Source organism: Amphibalanus amphitrite, unplaced genomic scaffold (assembly GCF_019059575.1).
Source record: "Amphibalanus amphitrite isolate SeventyFive unplaced genomic scaffold, NRLGWU_Aamphi_draft 001114F_arrow, whole genome shotgun sequence".
In the NCBI taxonomy this organism is placed as follows: domain Eukaryota; kingdom Metazoa; phylum Arthropoda; class Thecostraca; order Balanomorpha; family Balanidae; genus Amphibalanus; species Amphibalanus amphitrite.
In genome coordinates this window covers 126,453-146,040 of record NW_024882608.1, presented here as the reverse complement: position 1 = coordinate 146,040, position 19,588 = coordinate 126,453, and the positions used below count along the sequence as shown (strand labels likewise).

The window sequence follows — 19,588 nt, the reverse complement described above, 5'->3', positions numbered from 1 at the left end:
AGCTTTTTGTAGTCGAAAGTTATTGTCGAAAAACACTTTTCGTAAAAACAGCTATTTTTGGAGTTTTTGCCCTCTGGAGGCTAAACCGTTGACCTGAGGTCAATTTTGATAATAATCTTATCAAAAGAAGAGTTCAAAAGCTATCGGTTGCTTTTCCATGCGTTTTTCTAGCTACCATAGTTCCTGAGATATCGGCATGTTTTCTGAAAAAATATAATGACAATTGGCAAATTTTGACCTTTGATGACCTCTGGTGACCCCAATATTGCTCTAAGATGAAAAATGACTGAAATACTTTCAAACTTACGCATTGAGAGCTATCGACGGCTTTTTACCGCGTCTTTCTAGCCCTCTTAGTTTTTGAGTTAGAGGTGGGTGGTAAAATATGCCCCCCCCCCCCCCACTAGGGCAAAGTTGGCTGAGACCGCCACTGGGGCGCGGGTTCTGCTTCTTTCCATCTTTCCAAATAAAACTACAATACCTATATGAGCATTTAGGCATTAACATACCAACATTTATCTAGATGCATGGGCATAACTATATTTGACACGAATAATGGAAACAGTGAAATAAGTGAGAAATAGATGAAATAGTTGAAATAGGTGAGCAAGTGAGAATAGGTGTTGTTTTATATAGGCCGGGTGCCTGGTAGAGTCCAAGTCCCACCAATTAGAGCATCGACCTTTTCACATTAACTTTTTGACATTGTATGGCAAAAATCGTTTTTATATCCTAAAACGAGCCATTAGAACCCTACCAATAATTTTTCAGAGAGTGACGCCGTTTGCGAGGAGCACCTACCTATTTATACACACTACACTCATATATACCTGTCACTTCGCTCCACTTGTGAATAATGCAGCACTCACGTTCAGGTCCTAACGGATAAATGTTGATATTCGGAACGAGAGAGAAGAAGAATAACACCTTAGCATTGTTTCTTGCCGCCTCTCGCACTAACGCGTAGACATTATACCGGTATGGGCAGTAAAAAGGAAGGAAAACGTACGTAATAAACCCAGCAGTAAATAGTTTTATAGCACCCAAGTTTTTATTGTTGATGCGCCTACACATATGAATAGAACCATACTTTTACTACACAGTAGTGCCTCGCATCATTTTATATGCCGCCCCGTCTGGAAAACCAAAAAGGAGTGGGTATAGCCACCTGGATCACCCACGCATTAACAGGGGCTTCGCCACCGGGGAGGGGGGGGGGGGGAGATCGTGGGGATCCTGACTTCCCCCTGCAATAATTTTACTGCCGTAATGCAGCCTATGGTATAACTATAAAAATGTGCATTTTGTTGGGCCGGACCACGGCAATTCTGAGACTATGGCGGAGCTCCTGGGCATTACTAGAGGCAGTGTCTTCTTTCTTCCCTTCCGGGTGGCGGCGGGGGGGGGGGGGGAGGGTACTGCGGTTCAGCCGCCGAATGATGGGTGAGTTCCGGAGGTAGGTATTAGCCGGCCCAGCGCGCCAGGTCGGCGGCCAGTCCGGGCCTGTCCCGGAGCCAGCCGTGAGCACCCATCTCCACCCGAGTCATGTCCGAGCCGGACGGCTGTGGCCGGGGCCGACCCCTCACCTACCTGTGGCAGCGCTCGGCACGCCGCTCGGCCGGCTCAGCAGGGCTCCAGGTCGGGCGACGGTACCGCGCCGCGGATCAGCACGGCTGTCGCCAGAGACGTGAGGCGGCGCTCGATGGGCAGCGGCGGCCGGTGACCGGGACAGATTCGGCCGGCCGCCGAGCTGGGTAAGCCGGGAGGTGACATACGGCAGTACTTACAGACGGTGCGCGCTCTCCTGGCACGCACACGCACAGGTGTAGGTGAGTGCGTGCGGGGGCGTCGGAGCTTGCGTGACGAGGATTCTCAATAGTCCGGTGACGAGGTTACGGCTCCGATTAACCAGCGCCCCCACTGGGGGGGGGGGCTATTCATAGCCCCCTCTCGTTTTTCTGCAATTACTTCTAAGCCGCTGAGTATATCGACGCAAAACTTTGAATACTTTCGTTTGCATTAATTTGACACCTTGTGTCAAAATATGAACTTCGTAGCTACCAGAGGTCGGCCGAAAATGACGTCAGAGTGACGACATTTTCGGCCGATTTCGACACAAAACATTGAACTGCGGCAATTGCTCTCAAGAGCTCGGTTTTTGAGCTAGATCCCATTTTTTTTTGCATTAGTGGACTCAGAATACACTGTGCTATCAACATGCGATCTCAATTTTCAAAATTTTGAAAATGTTGGAAATTATACATATTAAATCTCAAAATTTATATTCTCATCTTTTTTTCCATCAGTTTTTGACTTTTCAAAAAAAAAAACTGGAATATGTGTGATAGAACACATGGCCCATGATGCACTCTAGCAAGTTTTCGCTAGATATCTTCAAAAATAGCCGAGTTATACGTATTATAGGAAAAATTTCACTGTTATAGATTTTTCAAATCAATTTTTCAGCACGTATTTGACATAGTACACCACTTTATAGACAGAGTTGTTGTAGGTACTATGGCTGATGAAGGAGGCAGTTGTAGCCTTTGAAAGCTACCTTTATATAAACTTTACCGGTGTTGAACAACACCTTTTTTGTTCAAAATTTTAATTTTGAAATTTGACCTTTTTGAACTTTTATGCCTGCCATCAGCTAAATTCCACTCAAAACGACCTCGAATGAGATAGACGACACCGAATTCGAAATCTATGGCCTAAATGGATCATAGAACATGTGTCACGTGACCGATTTATGACATAAGCTTTCCGTGACCTGTGATGACCTAACACTAAGTTGAAAATCAAAGTGCAAGTTTGGAATCCTCAGGGTATCTAAAACATCTATTCACAAGTGCGTAAACCAAAAATGAGCCTTATCTGACTTGTAAGCTGGGGGCCAGAGCCCAAAAGGTGAACAAGCCAAACATCGATATTTTTTACTTTGACCTGACCTGTGAAGTCATCAGTGACCTCGAAGTCAATAAAATTAGGTTTCGCTCGCGACAGTTTTTTTCAGACGCCGTTTGAATTTTGACCATGGGCCCAGTAGTTTTGGAGTTAGGAGCCCCCCCCCCCCCCTCCCAAGGAGGGCGTGTTATACGCAGACCCCAGTGGGGCGCAGGTTAAGCTTTTAAAACATTACATCCCACCAAACCAATTTGTCAGTCATCACACAAGGGCTCCTTCACACTGGCACATTTCACAGCTTTTAAGCACAAAGCGTAAGTAAAAGAAGCTTCGGTTTTGTAGATGAAGAGTTTTGAAGTGAAGGCGAAACATACCCTCTGTTTTATAAGCATATCTTTTTTACATGGACTGTAGAGTCAGACTGTGGTCTACAGAGTCGGACTGTGGTCTACGGAGTCGGAGCTGAAGTCGTTTGCAGTTGACAGTTCTGGCCCCAGTCGCAGAGAAGAAATTGTTTGGGCTGAATTGCATGCTCTTATGTTCGTTAGGGATTATGCTTGATTGCCCCCGGTCGTGCTCCGCGACAGCCGGTACCCTATATTCCCATATGAATAAATAAGCATAGTCTGTCTAGAAAGGGTCAGTCTGGGTCAAGTCTGGGGCTTGAGCTCCTGTGGGGGTCGTAGGGGATCCAGCCTTCTGTTGACCAACTGAGTACCAGACATGTGCATGGATCCGAGTGATGGATCTATGATCTCAGTGGATCTCAAAGTAAAGTACAGGTTGGGATCTATGATCCCACCGGATCCGGCGCTAAAAATTCATCTCGGATCTATGATCTCATATGATCTGACGATAAATTAACCCTCGCCCGTAAACGGCGATCTGCCACCTTCGCCCATGCAGGGGGGGGGGGGTTGGTGCGACCCCCCCTTGGCGTTTGAAAACGGAGCGTCGTAGAGCTTAGCGGAAAAGACCAACGGATTGCTCTCGCCGAGATCTCGCGATTGGTGGTATATTTTTTGGTCCTAGGTCAACATTTGACCTACTTTTGACCGGTCAAAGGTCAAATTTTCGGAAAAATAGACTTTTTTCAACTTTCGGCGGCGATTGCGGCAAAACGGTGGGAGATATCGACTTGAAACCTTCACTACCGTGTTCCTTGATCAATTCTCTATCGTTTGGTATGTATTTCGTTTCCCTAGCTCTAAAAATGGCGCGTTGGGAGCGCCGGAAGTCGGCAAGGTCACAGTCGGCGGCAGAAATTCGAAAAATCAAAATTTAAATTTTTGAAATCTGATTGTATTTTTGGATTTGGGAGGTCCATTTGCTCCCTATAGAAGCTAATATTGCTGCATATTCCCATTGAGGTGACAAGAATTAGCAAAATAGTGGTTCGGGCGCTTTTCAAAAATAGTACCGGACGCTGTTCCTCTTGTGACGTCATAGCTCCGTGACCTGACCTGACCCGGTCAAGTTTCTTATACCATATGATAGCCAATACTTGCTCCAACATGCATGGGAAGTTTCATCACGATCCATCAACCGATCTTCGTACCACCGGCAGGAAACCTCGGGCGTTGGCACTCAGTTTGTGAAAATCCGGCCGGAGGCTGTTCCCTTTGTGACGTCATAACTCCGTGACCTGACATGACCCGGTCAAATTTTTTTTATCAAAAGATGCGCAAGGTTTGCCCCATAAGGTACCCAAAATTTGGCGGCGCTGCGCGCCGCCGTTTTTGCACTATTTCCGAAAAACCTCAGGGGGGGGGGGTTGCACCAACCCCCCCCCCCTACATGGGTGAGGGTTAAGAACATGGATCTATGATCTGAGTGGATCCCACCATGCACCACATCTGAAACCATGTTTTAAAGGGTTTCTATGCTAATATGTGCCACTAAACTATGGATTATGCCGTGCGATCACATAAAATCACTAAACCAGAACGTTTGTGAGCTAAAACAAGTGTTTTTTGGGGATTTATGTGTTGACAAAAAATAAGTGAGGATCTATGATCTCACTGGATCTTAAGCAAAAAATGATAATCGAATCTGTGACCCTACGGATATCTCGATAAATTACAGAGCTGGATCTATGATCCCGTCGGATCCGAGATCAGGATCCGTGAGATCAGATCCCAGATCCATTTTCTCGGATCCATGCACATGTCTGCTGAGTACCAAAAACTTTATGAGCCCTCTATGGCGTATGATATGTGATAGGTCCGTTCAAACAAGCATGGATCCCCAGAGCCAGTATGGGCCCTCTGAAACTGGCGGGGTATCTCCATGATGGGAACAAAGGCCCCCTAGAGACTTGAAAGTTAAAGTCTATCCGCTTTCAGGAGAGTTTGAGTCCCCTGACATACTAAACACTGCTGACTGAGCCCTCGCAGAATTTCAGGCTAATCAGATGCTTTCAGGTATTTCCCAGATGCTGTCGCGACACACCATGTCCTACTGAATCTTTGACTTGTTGTCAAAGACCTGGAACAGACTGCCAGCCTGCAGAGCTGGATCTCAATGTGCAATATGATCCTTGGACTGTTGTGCAGGTTGATCTAGGAGGCACACCCGGAGTCCATTTTGTAAAGGCGGGAGTCGGAGTCACCAAAAACTTTTCGATTATGCAGCCCTGATTTGGCGCCCACTTGGCAACGTGCCAAGACGAAGACGGTCACCCCGTTATTCAGCAGAGCAGTCGAATTTTAGGTAAGAAGGGAGGGGATGATTGGATCACTGTCAGTAACATAAATAAATTATACATACGGCAATGGATGTGCGTCCAAGATCAAATATGACTCGCCTCGACAATTCATGGTGCTAGGATTTTTCATTAATGTTTCGGTAAGAGTCACTTCGCTCTTCGAGCTATCGGGTAATAACTCCACGATCATGATCATTGCTGTCAGCACGGCAACAGGTGTTATAACGACCCATGCTACCTCAGACGAATGGAAGTGAGGAGCATCATGGTTCTAGTGTCGACTAATTGCGACCTTTTTTAGCTCACCCAGGGCTGTTGTTATGCAGACTTACATATAATAGATAGCTTTAATTCATAATGCTGTTGCTTACCCTAACTGGTAATTCAGGAGCAAGTAATGTAATCAACTGAATCCGGCGAGAGTTTCCAATGGTTATGTTTTGCCGTAAAAATTCAGCCTTCTGCCTTACATATAAACAATGCTCCGAGAAAATGAAAAGACAAAGTAAAGAACTAAAGAACTAAAGATGCTCTCGGGCAGGCCGAGAATAGCTCTGTAATAGCTCTGTAGCTCTGTAATCTGTTTTGTCGATGCCGGTAAGTTTTAAGGATATGTCAGTTACGTGTATTCCATAATGTTGGTGCCAAGCTAGAGCTCTGCGTTGTCATTGGATGGCCCAGCCGGTGTCGCGCTTTGATATGCGTTTATTCACAATAACGCTTCATTAATCCTGGTTGATATCATAACATGCAGACAAGACGACAGAAGTTTCCCTTATGTTCGCTCATTTGGGGCCGTAATCAACTGCGTCGGCCACGCCACTCTGTTATACGTTGCATATGGAGACTATTCACGAGCATACTGTCTCTACAGTGAGACCCTAGATCCATGCTGAGACCCAGTCCGTCAACTTCACGTGACCTTGTTTTCCAAGCTTTATTGATACCTATGGCTCTGATGCTTATTTCTAGGATTCCTAAATCATTTGTCCTATGTGCAACGCCGTTTACGGCTGTAAAAATGCCGATATTAGTGGTAGAGCTTGAGCCTTATCAGTTATGACGCTCCAGGCCTTACCAAAACAAACCCAGCCATGGTGGAATTCGTCAGGGCGTAGAAATGAGCTAGTATCTACGGTCAATAGCAGTCAGCTTGAACGACAACGACGAGATGAAGAAAGGAGATCATGTGCACACGATCCTGATTCCCCGCTACCGTTTATATCGGCATTCACTGCAGCAACTAAATGCGTGAAGAGTGCGTAAAAATACGTAAGTAAGTATGCAGCTAAGAGTACCTTAAGGGCTGCGTGCTTACGCCCTGAAACACCCTCCGTTGTCCTCCATCAGGCCGGGTCATGGATGCTGGTCCGAGCCTCAGCGGGATGGGCCGTGACCGGTGGCCGCGCAGCCCCGGTGCGGCCCGCTCACTTCCCACTGCTCTGCTTCTGCTGTTTCAGCTTGTCGATGAGCGCCCCTCCGCCGCCGGCGGTTCGCTGCGCTATCTCGTCGGGAATCTCCACGCCCACTGGCCGACAGAACACAATGTTATATGGATATTATCAACGATATCAGATGTCATTAGTGACGCTGCGCGCTGGCAGTTTTCAAGCGTACGCTTGTTACACCTCGTAACACGATAGATGTGCAATTTTGAACTCGAGCTATCTCGGAGAAATATAACCGGACTGTTTGCACCACACCGTATGACAAAGCGGCAAAAAGCTGACACGCCTTTTGTGATGTTTCAATGTGCCCCGGTAATGACGTGACCGGACGTTGACGTGACGTCAGCGCCCTCAAACAGGGAAAGAGAGTAGGAAGGAGACAAAAGAAGAGATGTAGAGAGAAGAGAAGAGAAGAGAAGAGAAGAGAAGAGAAGAGAAGAGAAGAGAAGATAAAAGAGAGAAAAATAGAAAGAGAACGAGATAGAGGGGGAGAGAGAGAGAGAGAGAGAGAGAGAGAGAGAGAGAGAGAGAGAGAGAGAAAGAGAGATATATATATATATATATATATATATATATATATATATATATATATATATATATATATATATATATATATATATATATCACCACCACGCAGAAATGATGTGGTATCATAACCTCTATTCTGCACCTGGTTGGACATTCAGAGAGGACAGGCGATGTGCACGCTTACAAACATCTTGGTGTCGACTGTCACTCGATACAACAGTGTTTCTGGACTTACTGGATTATGACTGTCTACTGTCTAGTGTCTAGAGCCTGCTCGGCCCTGATATTATTCCCTATCTCTGGTGACACAGCATGCTTGTCAACGAAAGAGAACATTTTGCTTGACCTGCCACAGCGAAGCTATGTGTGTAGTTTGTGCTTTAAATCAGCATTGTGCGCAAAACAAGCGCTAGAGTTGTGAAGTCTAGCTCTAAAACCTTACAGTGCAGGCTGCTCGAATAATTAAAAACACGCTTCGAAAGACACTCAAATGTACAAACTCACCTGGCTAGGAAGTATTTTGTGCAAATATGAGACACGATGTGCTTCTGGTAATGAGAAAGCAGAAGTGCATTTTGCGCGCTCAATTTGTAATTATTTCCGACTACCCAATTTAGATGCAAATACGAAATGTTTCCCTACGCTTTTGTAAGAGTTAGTTGATGTTGAGGTTGTACCGAATTCTCGCAAGGACATGAAGTGGAGTTCGTAAATGTAACAAGTTAATGAGGACTACTCCGAACGATTTCTTGTGACGTAAAGACCCCATTAATTTGTTACACATATGGCGAATTCAGTAGCAGCTCGGGGATTTTACAAGTAGGTCAGAAAGGCAAGTTAAATGGAAGCTCCATTAAAACGTGTTACTACGAAACTAAGCGGTCACAGAGAATTCTTGTGTGCTGTTTTCGCAGCAACAACTGAATCCATGTATATGTTACAGACCGTATGAAAACCCAGTCAGTTTGCAAACGGCCTGGCCCAGTCAGGCCGTTTGAAAACGGCCTGAAAAAGCCGGCCGTTTGCAAACCGCCTGAAATATCAGGCCGTATGAAAACGGCCTAGGCACATGGGTGGAGCTTTTCCAGGGAAGTTGGTGGGGCAAAAAGTCGTCAAACCCACAATGTCCAATTATAAAGTTGTAATTGCCACTTGAATATATTCGTATGCTACTTGCTCTTTACTACATACCTGTCCAATATATCTACATATATCAGCTAAAGTTGGTGGGGCAAAACGCTTATTGGTGGGGCAAAATACCTAGTTGGTGGGGCAGCCGCCCCACCAACTGTATAGGAAGCTCCGCCCCTGCCTAGGCAGTTTGAAACGGCCTAGACATTTTGAAAACGGTCTAGTCAGTTTTCAAACGGTCTGGCGAAGTACAACAGCCTCTGAAGATTGAGCTTAATGGATCCAGGTTGGTCGATGATCTGAGCTCTGAGGAGTTATTTTCCCGTAGTAAGCTGGTCTTGCTCAATGGCCACTGAATTAGCCAAACATTTAGTAACCCCGCGATAAACTGTTGTTACGTTGTGCTTCTCATTAAACGGCTCTCCGTATAACTATCCTTCATATGGATACAGCATCGGTCTCTCTTCTCCTCCAGATAATGGTTTCCTGAATCATTCACCTCGTTCTTCGGACTGGGCGATTAGTGGTCAACTGTTCAGTTCATAATTGGTAAACTGAGGAGGTAGACGTGGTGAAGCTCTTCCGGAATACGAGAGACTCGTATTGTGGGGTTTTCAATCAAACCATGTCAAAAAATGAAATGAGCTGTAGTACTAATACAGTCAATTTCATTAGTCAAGGGTTTAATTTCTTTATCAGCGCACCGACGGGGAGTTGCGCCAGGTTAGAATCGACGGGGGGGCGGTTGACCGCCCCCCTCCCCTGAAATCTCGAGAACGGAGCAAGGTAGCGACAAGCGGTAAACGGCATGGGGTACGCAAGGACAAAGTCTACAATTTTTCGAGGATTCCAAGATATACAAATTCCGAGATATATAAACATTTAGCTTTCAACGACCTCATTACATCCTGCGACTTTCAAAGGCCTCGTTCATCTACTGTAGCTCTCGAGACGGAGTCAAATTTGCAAAAAAGTGATTTGAGGTTAGGTCATTCGAAGTGACCTTGTGACCTGACCTTGAAAGGTCAAGATACAAGTCGGTTCAAACCTGCACACTATGTGCAAATTGATGAGGGAAAAGTCCAGCTAAATTTCGCGGCGCGTAGCGCCGCGATTTTCCCGCTGTTCACGAAAAACCTCATGGGGGAGCGGTAAACCGCCCCTCCCCCGTCGGTGCGCGGGCTAACTAAGTCTGATGATGCAAAATGTAGCAATTAGCAAATTTGTCCAGAGATTCCATAGTTTCAGTTTAAATGCCACAGCTAAGTAGTTAACAACTACGATATTCTTAGTTAGAGACTCCTCTGTGAAGAGAAGTCGGTCTACACGCCTCTCTCTCTTTCTCTCTCTCCCTTTCTCTCTCTCTCTCTCTCTCTCTCTCTCTCTCTCTCTCTCTCTCTCTCTCTCTCTCTCTCTCTCTCTCTCTCTATCTCTCTCTCTCTCTCGATTTCGAAATGCTGCTGAGTATGTCAGGAGCCTCAAATAATATTTCTTCTAGGGCGTCTGGCATATTGATAGCAGGATTTGGCCAAAAAATGAAGCTGAAATAAGCGCACAATTTTTTACCTCATTTATCCATCATACGGTAGACCTAATTTGCGCTATCAACGAAATTTCGCAGGGCATCAGAGGTCTCGGACTCTCGGAAGCCATCCTGTGTCAGTTCGGCGCCTACACATATTGCTGTCTCCAGCTCCGTCCTCACGCACCAGCAATCAGCAGGAGTGCGATCCCATCGCGTCTGCCTGGCCGTCACAGATGTCGGCCACACTCGGACATCGCGACCACTAATGGGCTAATGTCGGCCGATGCGACTCCGCGCCCAGGGGCGGTCCCCAAGGTGCCGTCTGTCCCGGCGGGCCTCGGCGTGTCCACAGAGGTCCCAACGGTCCTGACGGGCGGGCCCATGTCCAGAGCGGACCCCATCGGTCCCGTCGGTCCCGTCGGTCTCGACAGTGCGGTCCGCCGGCGCAGGTGCCGCGCCGCCGCCTCCGCCGTCCGCGCTCCTCCCACGGCCGCACTATATAGGAGGTGACCGCGCTGAGCCGGACGGCAGCCGACCGAGCTGATCCGCGGCGTCTAGCGTACTCTCCAGCAGCTGAGGCCGACAGCGCTCCAGACGCGGGCGCACGCGAGGGAGGTGAGGCACCGCAGTGACCCTGCACGCCTGAAAGAATCAGTCGGTAACCGTTTTAACCATCACCATCAACTTAGGTACCTGTCCTACTATCTTATTATCAACTTACAATTTGTGTTATGCATAGTGAAGTCATATGAATTATCTTATATCGTAGCATATGTTGTGTAATTAGCATCATTTTTGTGGGCAATGTTTCAAATAGTTTCAGGGTGATAGTATCGGGGCTGGTCCTGAAACTGTTTGAAGACACTTCCTTCAGATAGCTTTAAATGGAAAATTAGTGCCGTGCGTGAGCCTCTATCCTCCTCTACAGCCACTATTGTGTTTGGCATAGTTTCGGCATGTGTCACTTTTGGCGTTATTTCAACTTATGATCTGAAGAGACTGTGCATGCACTCGTGACTGGACCCATTCGCGGGATGAGTTGGCACGAAGATGCAACATTCCGCTTTGTTGCTAAAGTGTTTTTACTTTATATCACTGTTGATATGTCACAGCTCATTCAATCTCATAGACCGGTAAAGGAATCTTGGTCAATACGATCTTTACCATGTAACGATTTGGTGTAAGGCATCAAAGAACATCATGGAAATCTTCATTCTTAAAAATGGCCTTTAATCTTTAAAGTGCGACAAAATAAGCTTTTGACAACTTTTATGGATATCGTTATATACAGGGTGTCCCAGAAGTCTTGAAGCTTTTTCATTTTTGTCGTGTGACCTTGCTATGCCACTGATTATTGATTAACCCGCGCCCTGCTGGGGGGGTGTTTGAACACCCCCCCTTTTGGTTTTTCGCGAATATCTCAAAAACGGCGGCGCGGAGCGCCGCCGTTTTTGGCACACCTTATTATACATCAATTCTACACATGTTGTGAAAATTTCAGACCAAGGTCATTCAAGGTCAGGTCACCAGGTCACTTGAAGTGACCTCACCTCATAAAAAGTTTCAATGTCTGTCATAGCTACACCGAGTGACCGATCGCTTTGAAACTTTCAGCGATTGCTAAGAGCAATAGCATGTACAAAATGTGTATCTCAGAATTTTGATATCGATGATCTAAGGTCAGGTCAATTTTGCGACTTCCCCATTATAAGTCAATGGGAGAAAATTGAAATGCGCCTCTTTTGGACGAAAGACATTATAAAAACTCCCAAACGCTGAATTACAAGTGGCTTAGACACACTGAACATGGAAATGGTGTCCGTGACCCCTGTTTATGCCCTGAGGTCATCTTAGGTCACGAATGGTATCTAACAGTTTTTCGCAAATAACTTTTGATAGAGGCATGCTAGAGCGATGAAAACGCCTTAGATGTGTTCAGCTCGACGATACGGATCGACTGATATGCAACATGACCCTTTCCGGTCAGGTCATGACCTTGACCTGAGGTCAAATTTTCAAGTTGACCTTTCAAGGTTAAGTTATAGCTCATTCGATGCGTCTTGACGAGAGGAACACGATGCCGGTAAAAGTAAGCTCGTTCAAGGCTTGGGTCAAAAGTTATTGCAGAAAAACTGTTTTCGAAAAAATCGGCTATTTTTGTAGTTTTTGCCCCCTGCAGGCAAAACCGTTGACGTTAGGTCAAATCTGAGAACATTACTCAGAAAGGGCGTTAATAGGGCTATCGAATGCGCTTTTCCGCGGCGCTGTAGCTCTATTGGTTCCCGAGTTATGCGTTGGCTTCTTGGAAATTGTCGACATTCGACCTGGAAATCGGCGAAATTTTGCCTTCAATGACCTCTGGTGACCTGACCTTTGACCTGACCAAAAACTTGACCGAAGTGATTTCCTCATTATTTTTGACGCTTTTTCGAACGCCGCCTTCCGCGTATCGCTACGTGGCCCAGGAGTCGAGTTAGAAGGGGGGGGTGTTCAAACGCCCCCCCCCCCCCCCCCAGCAGGGCGTGGAAATCCAGGACCCCCAGCAGGGCGCGGTTTAAGGCAAATGACGCCTCAAACGAAAGAGAATGAACTGAAGTTTTGTATTTTCATGCGTAGAGCACCACTTTAGTCAGGTAGCCCCCACTGTGAGTCGCACAAGATTGAGCACGAGAGATCACGTTGTTCGCTGCCGCCAAGATCTCCCGGTTTGCGAAACACCGGTGTCGCCATGCCCGTTTCTGGTCAGCTTCAGAGCTTTATTTCATGAAGCGAGCCAGGAAACAGAGTATTGGATCTCCGAGAAAACATTAGCAACATAATGATTTACTGATCAGAAAGTCTCCTGACATGTTTGCACGCATCCATTACGAAAATAAGGCTCAGCTGCTTGAGCGCGCTAAGCAACAGCCCGTTGTAATCCTTTGATTCGTCGCATTATTATGGTGCTAAAACAAATATCAACCCGTCGCAAATATATGTCGCTATAGTCCCATGCGCCCTCAATCACTTTCACTGTCACTGTCGTCACTGCTCGAATCCTGAAGTGACACGATCACTGGCTCGATGTCCTCCATCATACCATCTGCTCGCCAGTACACCTCTTCCAGTTCTCGCACGTGGCGGCAGCAGTTTCGCCACAAGTCCGGTGGCGCGGCGTCTCGGCTATCCAGCAGCAGCCTTTCCACGTCATTCAGATGCCCAGTGTTGTTGAACTGGCGGACGTGCGTCTTCATGTTTGCCCAAACCATTTCAATCGGATTGAGGTCGCAATGATATGGGGGCAACCTCAGTACTTCATGACCGGCCTCCTGTGCCACCTTGTCCAACACATACTCGCGTGTCTGTTTCAGAGGGCGAACCAGCTCAAGAAGCTCGACCTTCCGCAAGTCCGGATCAGGATTGACATCATGTACCCGCAGCCATTCTTGGATCGCTTCCTTCCTCCAGCTAGCTGTAGGTGCCTTGTTAGCACATCTTGAATGATACGAGGCGTTATCCATAATGATCACGCTATTCGCTGGCAGGTTCGGCAGAAGTTGGAGTCGAAACCAGTCCTCGAAACAGCTCGCGTTCATAGACGTGTGATAGTCGGCAGACTTGCCGTCCGTCCTCATACACATGAATGCTCCTGGGGTGAAGCCGCTGTCCGAGCCAGCATCGACTATGATTAGGCGCTTGCCCTTCCCTGTCACTGGCTTATGGCCGGCCACGTCGTCACTGTCCAACCACGCGACCGTTCGCATATCAAACTGGTTATACCAGGTCTCGTCCAAGTACACTATAGTGCGCTCTGGGTCGGAGCTTCTAATCTTCCGAATGCGTCTCAGGAACGCGTTCCGGGCTGCCACCACCTGAGGTTTTTCAACCAGCAGCTTTCGGTTGTTCACTTGTCGGAACTTGAATCCTATTTGGAACAGCTGCTTTCGTATGGTTGAGCGCGAGATAGTCTGCTCGAACTTGTCCTGAACTGCCGTTCTAATGGTGTCCAAAGTGACCTTTTTCCCTTCCAGGTACATGGCATGCACCATTCTTCTGAACGCGCACTGGTCAAACTCGTCGAAGTACTCGCGTGGCCCCCTGTTAGGGCGCTGGCGGGCTGGAGACTGGCATCCATGTGTCTCTATTCCACTCTTGAATGCATTAACAGAGGCAATCGACACTCCAGTAGCAGAGCTGGTCTCCTTCGCTACGTTAATGCTAGCCGCTGCACTCTCATCACCTTGCTTGAGGTATTCATCTTTCTTTCGAATAAAATATTGGTAAACATTATAAACCACTTGTCTCGCTTGTGCACCGATCGGTTTTCCTTGCCGAAGTTTTGAGAGCATTGCATATTATTGTATACGAATGGATATAAATTTCAAAAGATATATAAAAGTCTCAGATTTCCTTGATACACAGCAGACATATGGTGTGTTCGCTTTTAAGGCCGGAACACAGCTTTTAAGCTCGCGAATCGCGTCTCGCTTCTCCCATTGCAATACATGGCATATTTTCAGCTCCCAACACGCAGGTCGTCTCGCTTTTACGCCGCGAAATCACGCCGGATCCCGCTCGGAAAACGCGAGCGAAACGCGAGCGAAACGCAAGCAAAATCAGTCCGGCGCGAGTTGCAAGCTGAAAAGTTGAATCTGTTTCAACTTTTCAGCTTCTCTGCTCGCGAAATGCAAGCGTAATAGCGTCAGTAACCATGGAAACCAAATAAAGCACCTTAGCTTACGGCAATTTTAACTAAATACCGGCGTGGTCTCCTGCTTTCAGCACATCGGTATTCATTTGATTGACAATTTTATGCGTAAAATGTATTAAGTTGTTTAGTTTTTATGTTTCGATGTTTAAAGAAATCTTAACACGTATCTTGTACTGCGGTCAACATAAAATGAGGAATCCATGGATTTTTTTTTTCAAAAACCTTCCGTTCGTAATTTTCTTCAAAATCAGTAAAACATAAATTTGATTAGCAAATGGTAACTTTTACTTCCGTTCGAAAAATTATATGCCTGGCATGTAAATTTCGGGCTGTAGACAAATTTTGACATTGTGGTCCCATTGCTTAGATGTTCAGCGTTTTCAAGAGTAATTTCATCTATTTCCGTAAAACCACAACGACTTTGCAGACAAAACTTTTCAGAATGGCAATGCGGGATAATTTTGCCGGTGCTAGTGGAACAGCTTTGACGGTGCTCTCAGGACCGCTATGCTGGAACGACCGACTTGATAAGTAGTAGCGGCGAAACACCTTCAATTAAGGGGGGGGGGCACTGCCCATTCTTTCCATGCAACACCCATAGGGCTTATGTTAAAATGGCAAAATCAAGGGGGGCCGGTGCCCCCCCCCCCCCTCCGTTCCCGGTTCCGCCACCTATATGTAATGATAAGGTCGTCGTACCGAGCTGGTTGGGTTTATAGCCGTTGGCTGTGGCATTGCGGCACAGTCTGTCTCCTAGGCGCTCTGCAAGACACAGCTCAAAGCAGCGCGACGAAGTGCTTGGGATCTGCTCAAACCAAACTGATAGTCACATCTCCAGCTAGTAAACACTATTAACGACTCGTTTGCAGACATCGGAGGCCTTTGAGATGTGAGGATTTGAGACTGAGCTGAGTAGTTTCTTTGATTGCTAAGAATTTTTTAGTTGAAATTAGTCGATTATTTCCTTACTATAGAATAAACAGTTAACGTTTTTCTCACCACAAATAAAATGCAAATGTTTGATTTAGCAGTGTATGCTAAGGAAGCGCATTTTCAGTTGTGCAGGAAAAATAAGACCTGAGTCAAAATCATTCGAAGATAAGTCCGACATCGAGTCAGCCTAAAAATGCGTAAAGGACACAGGTCATTGCTGGCGCTGAAGCTGACTTGCCCGTAACATAAAATCCAGGCCTCAAATTAACACCGGCCAAATTGCTCTACCCCACCGGCCAAATAACCCTGCTAGCGGGGCAATTTAGCCGCTTTGCAGACCTTTGTAGAACGACAAAATTCAAGCATAAGTAGTTGCTCTATCATTTTCAGCTTGCTGTATAAGAAAGTAAAATGAATGCTACACCTGCCAGCTTTGAGTGAGTGCAGAAGTATGTCGCCAATTTCGAGCTACAGCGGGGGCGCGGGTTAAACAGGGGCGCGGGTTAAACAAGACTGCAATGTCATGTTAACCCTCGCCCGCACATGGGGGGAGGAGGAGGTTGCCATCCTCCCCCCCCCCAGGTAGTTTTTCTGCTCTGCACTCAACATTTTTAGAGCTAGAACCCCCCCCCCCCCCCAGGTAGTTTTTCTGCTCTGCACTCAACATTTTTAGAGCTAGAAGCCTGGTTTCGTATAGCTGCTCCTCTATCCTTTCTTGATGGCCACTGAAAAATTTTAAGTTTCTGTGGTTTTTGGTTTCGGAGATATGACCTTGTTCTTCAGGTCATGTCATGACCCAAATGACAAATACCTAATATCTTGTGTCGGCTATGGGTCTTGTCAGTTTTTGACACCTTGATTTCGGCCTTTTTTGCCAGTCTTACCTTCCACCTATCATGGAACATGTTGTTCGACGATGTACATACAGATGTCAAGGTCAGGGTCAAGGTCAACCTATGTCATCTAAAATCATTGCGATTTAGGCAAGCTGAATTTACTTTTCGTGAAGTTTCTTTGACTGTATTTTTGGTAAAACCTTCTCATTTCATGATTTCATGTAATATGGACACATAAACAATCGGTGCACACATCAGTATACACACACACACTCACAGACATGCAAACACATATCATTGACCTTGACCTAACTTGACCTGAAATGACCTCAGCAGCAAAAACCTGGTCGGATAGTGCGACAAAGAGGTTCTAGCTGGCTTGGCACCACAAAACGGCATCGTCATCGGTACCTATATGATGAGCAGCGCACTTGATATCCAACGGTGACCCAAAACAGCAACATTTTTCAGTTTGACCTGACTTGGAAGGTCGATGACTGACCTGATAAGGTAAAACTGGGTATCATTGAATTTGTCTCTTCCCAAAGAATCTTTTCGGTCTCTACCGCGAAGCTTTATCTCCAACAGGAACGAAATGGCGCGGGAGGATGGCACCCCCCCCCCCCATGTGCGTTCTAGGATGGGAAAATGGCATGTGCGGGCGAGGGTTAAGAGTATCCTGTGACAGTGGCGGATCCAGGGGAGGGCAAATAGGGCATTTGCCCCTCCCACACGGCAAAATTTAAACATTGCGCCTGTAGACGGTGAATGGAAAGAAACGCTTAACCCGGCAGGCGGTGGGCCTACCAGCCACCTTCTGCGCGGTGTGGGGGGATTTTTTTGCCCCCCCCCCCTGTATCTCCGAAACTACTGGACGGATCCGGAAAATTCAAACGGTGTTCGATAGCCCTGTCAAATTTGTCGAGGGAAACCAAATTTCATTGACCTCGAGGTCACCGATGACGTCACAGGTCAGGTCAAAGATAAAATGTTTCACCGTTCACGGGGCTTCTAGGGAAAACGCTATAACACCGAGTAAAACGCATTTTGTCGAAAATCAGCGATAAGGCGTCAGTTGTCTAGTACATATGTTGCTATTAGAGGTCACTGGTCATACCAGGTCAGGTCACAGGTCAGGTCACCAAAGGTCACCAAGGGTCACCACATGAGCCCAATTTTACTAAGGTTATGCGATGCATGTTTTATGGCCAGTTTTTCATTTCCAACTCAATGGTGTTGGTTACAAGACCATCAGGTACGGTTTAGGTCACTTTCTGGTGGAGGTCAGGTCAAGGTCAGGTAAAAAAAGGTCAAATTTCAAAGTTGATATTTTTGCATAAAATGGGTATCGATTCGATGCAGCCCTTCACGGGGAGTCTAATGGTGGACTTTGTTTTGCGCTACGAGGTCTAGAATTGCTAAAAATTGAGTTTGAAAATTTGACGTCATCAATTTTGAACAGTTTTTCGCTATAACTTGGCCAAAAAAAGAGGTATCGATCTCAAATTTGGTATGTAGATAGAAGGCGGTAGGGACTATCACATATATTTCGTTTTTTCGAAATTCAGAAAACTTTTTGGATTTTTTGGCTATTATATTCAAAAAATCTATGTTTCGTTTTTTAGGGGTCAAAATACAAAACATTTGAAAAACCGAAATAGCAGTTTTGTAGCCCTTTTAATTCCACACCTTTTATGTCTGAAACATTTTTCTGTATCTCTAAAGCTGTAGGCCTGACAGCTCTTCCCGCGAAACCTTTTTTTGGGTCGAAAATGGCAAAAATGACGTCACTCTGACGTCATTTTTGACGTCACTCTGCGGCCAACCTATCATAGTCTTTGGAAAAAATTTCGGTCACCATGTGCGCTAGCTGCTCCCGGGAGGGTACTAAATGTTTGGTGACGATCGGCGCAGCGGTTCTCGAGATATATTGAAAAAACTAAAGGGGGGGGGGGGGAAATGACCCCCCACCGCCTGGAATGTGAACTGTTATGGTTTGCCGCTCCCAAAACTCTGAGCTGGATCCGCCAGTGTCCTGTGATTTGCATAACGCAAAAGGAGAGACATGCAGGGGCGCCGCCACGGATTTTTGACTGGGGGGGACGGGCTGACCGACTGAAAACCCAAAAGTAGACATTCTTACCGTGGCTTTTTCGGTCGGATGCATTCAACGTTTAAAGCAAATATGCCACTTTTAACATAGGGTTTTGAACTGAAATAACAGTTTTGTAGCTTGAAAATCAAACATGTTTGTTGGAAAGCCATTGTTTTGAAAGAACTTTCGTAGGAACTTGAGTTCGCTGTCAAACAGTTTAAAATCAGAGCAGAGCCGGAATGCCCTGAAAATGGCAGATTGCATGACAGCCTTCTTAACAGTCTGAGGGATGAAAGTAAAAAAACTCAAACCCAGACCCGTAAAGGAGGGTTTCCTATAAACTGATGTAACCAGTCGTTCTCCCGCTTTTTGGACTTGCACATCTAAAAAAGGAAGGGATCCGTTCTTTTCTACCTCTTTTGTAAACCGTATCTTTGGGTGACGGCCATTCAAGAAATCCAGAAACTTGTCTACTTTGGACTGGTCGTCAAAAATAAGGAAACAGTCATCTACATACCTCCGGAAATACTTTGGGCGAAACTCATTTGGGCAGTCATTTGAGTTTCGCCCAAAGTATTTCCGGAGGTATGTAGATGACTGTTTCCTTATTTTTGACGACCAGTCCAAAGTAGACAAGTTTCTGGATTTCTTGAATGGCCGTCACCCAAAGATACGGTTTACAAAAGAGGTAGAAAAGAACGGATCCCTTCCTTTTTTAGATGTGCAAGTCCAAAAAGCGGGAGAACGACTGGTTACATCAGTTTATAGGAAACCCTCCTTTACGGGTC

At 46.2% G+C, this 19,588-nt stretch overlaps 1 protein-coding gene across 1 annotated transcript in view; it reads left to right on the top strand.

Annotated features, from left to right (window-relative positions):
• The first annotated feature begins 10,798 nt into the window (after nt 1-10,798).
• Nucleotides 10,799-19,588, top strand: part of LOC122370254 — a 29,633-nt gene continuing 20,843 nt past the window's right edge. Inside the window, exon 1 of the mRNA XM_043345700.1 lies at nt 10,799-10,861. The gene's annotated coding sequence lies outside the window, so the exon portion shown is untranslated. The remainder of the gene's footprint in view (nt 10,862-19,588) is intronic.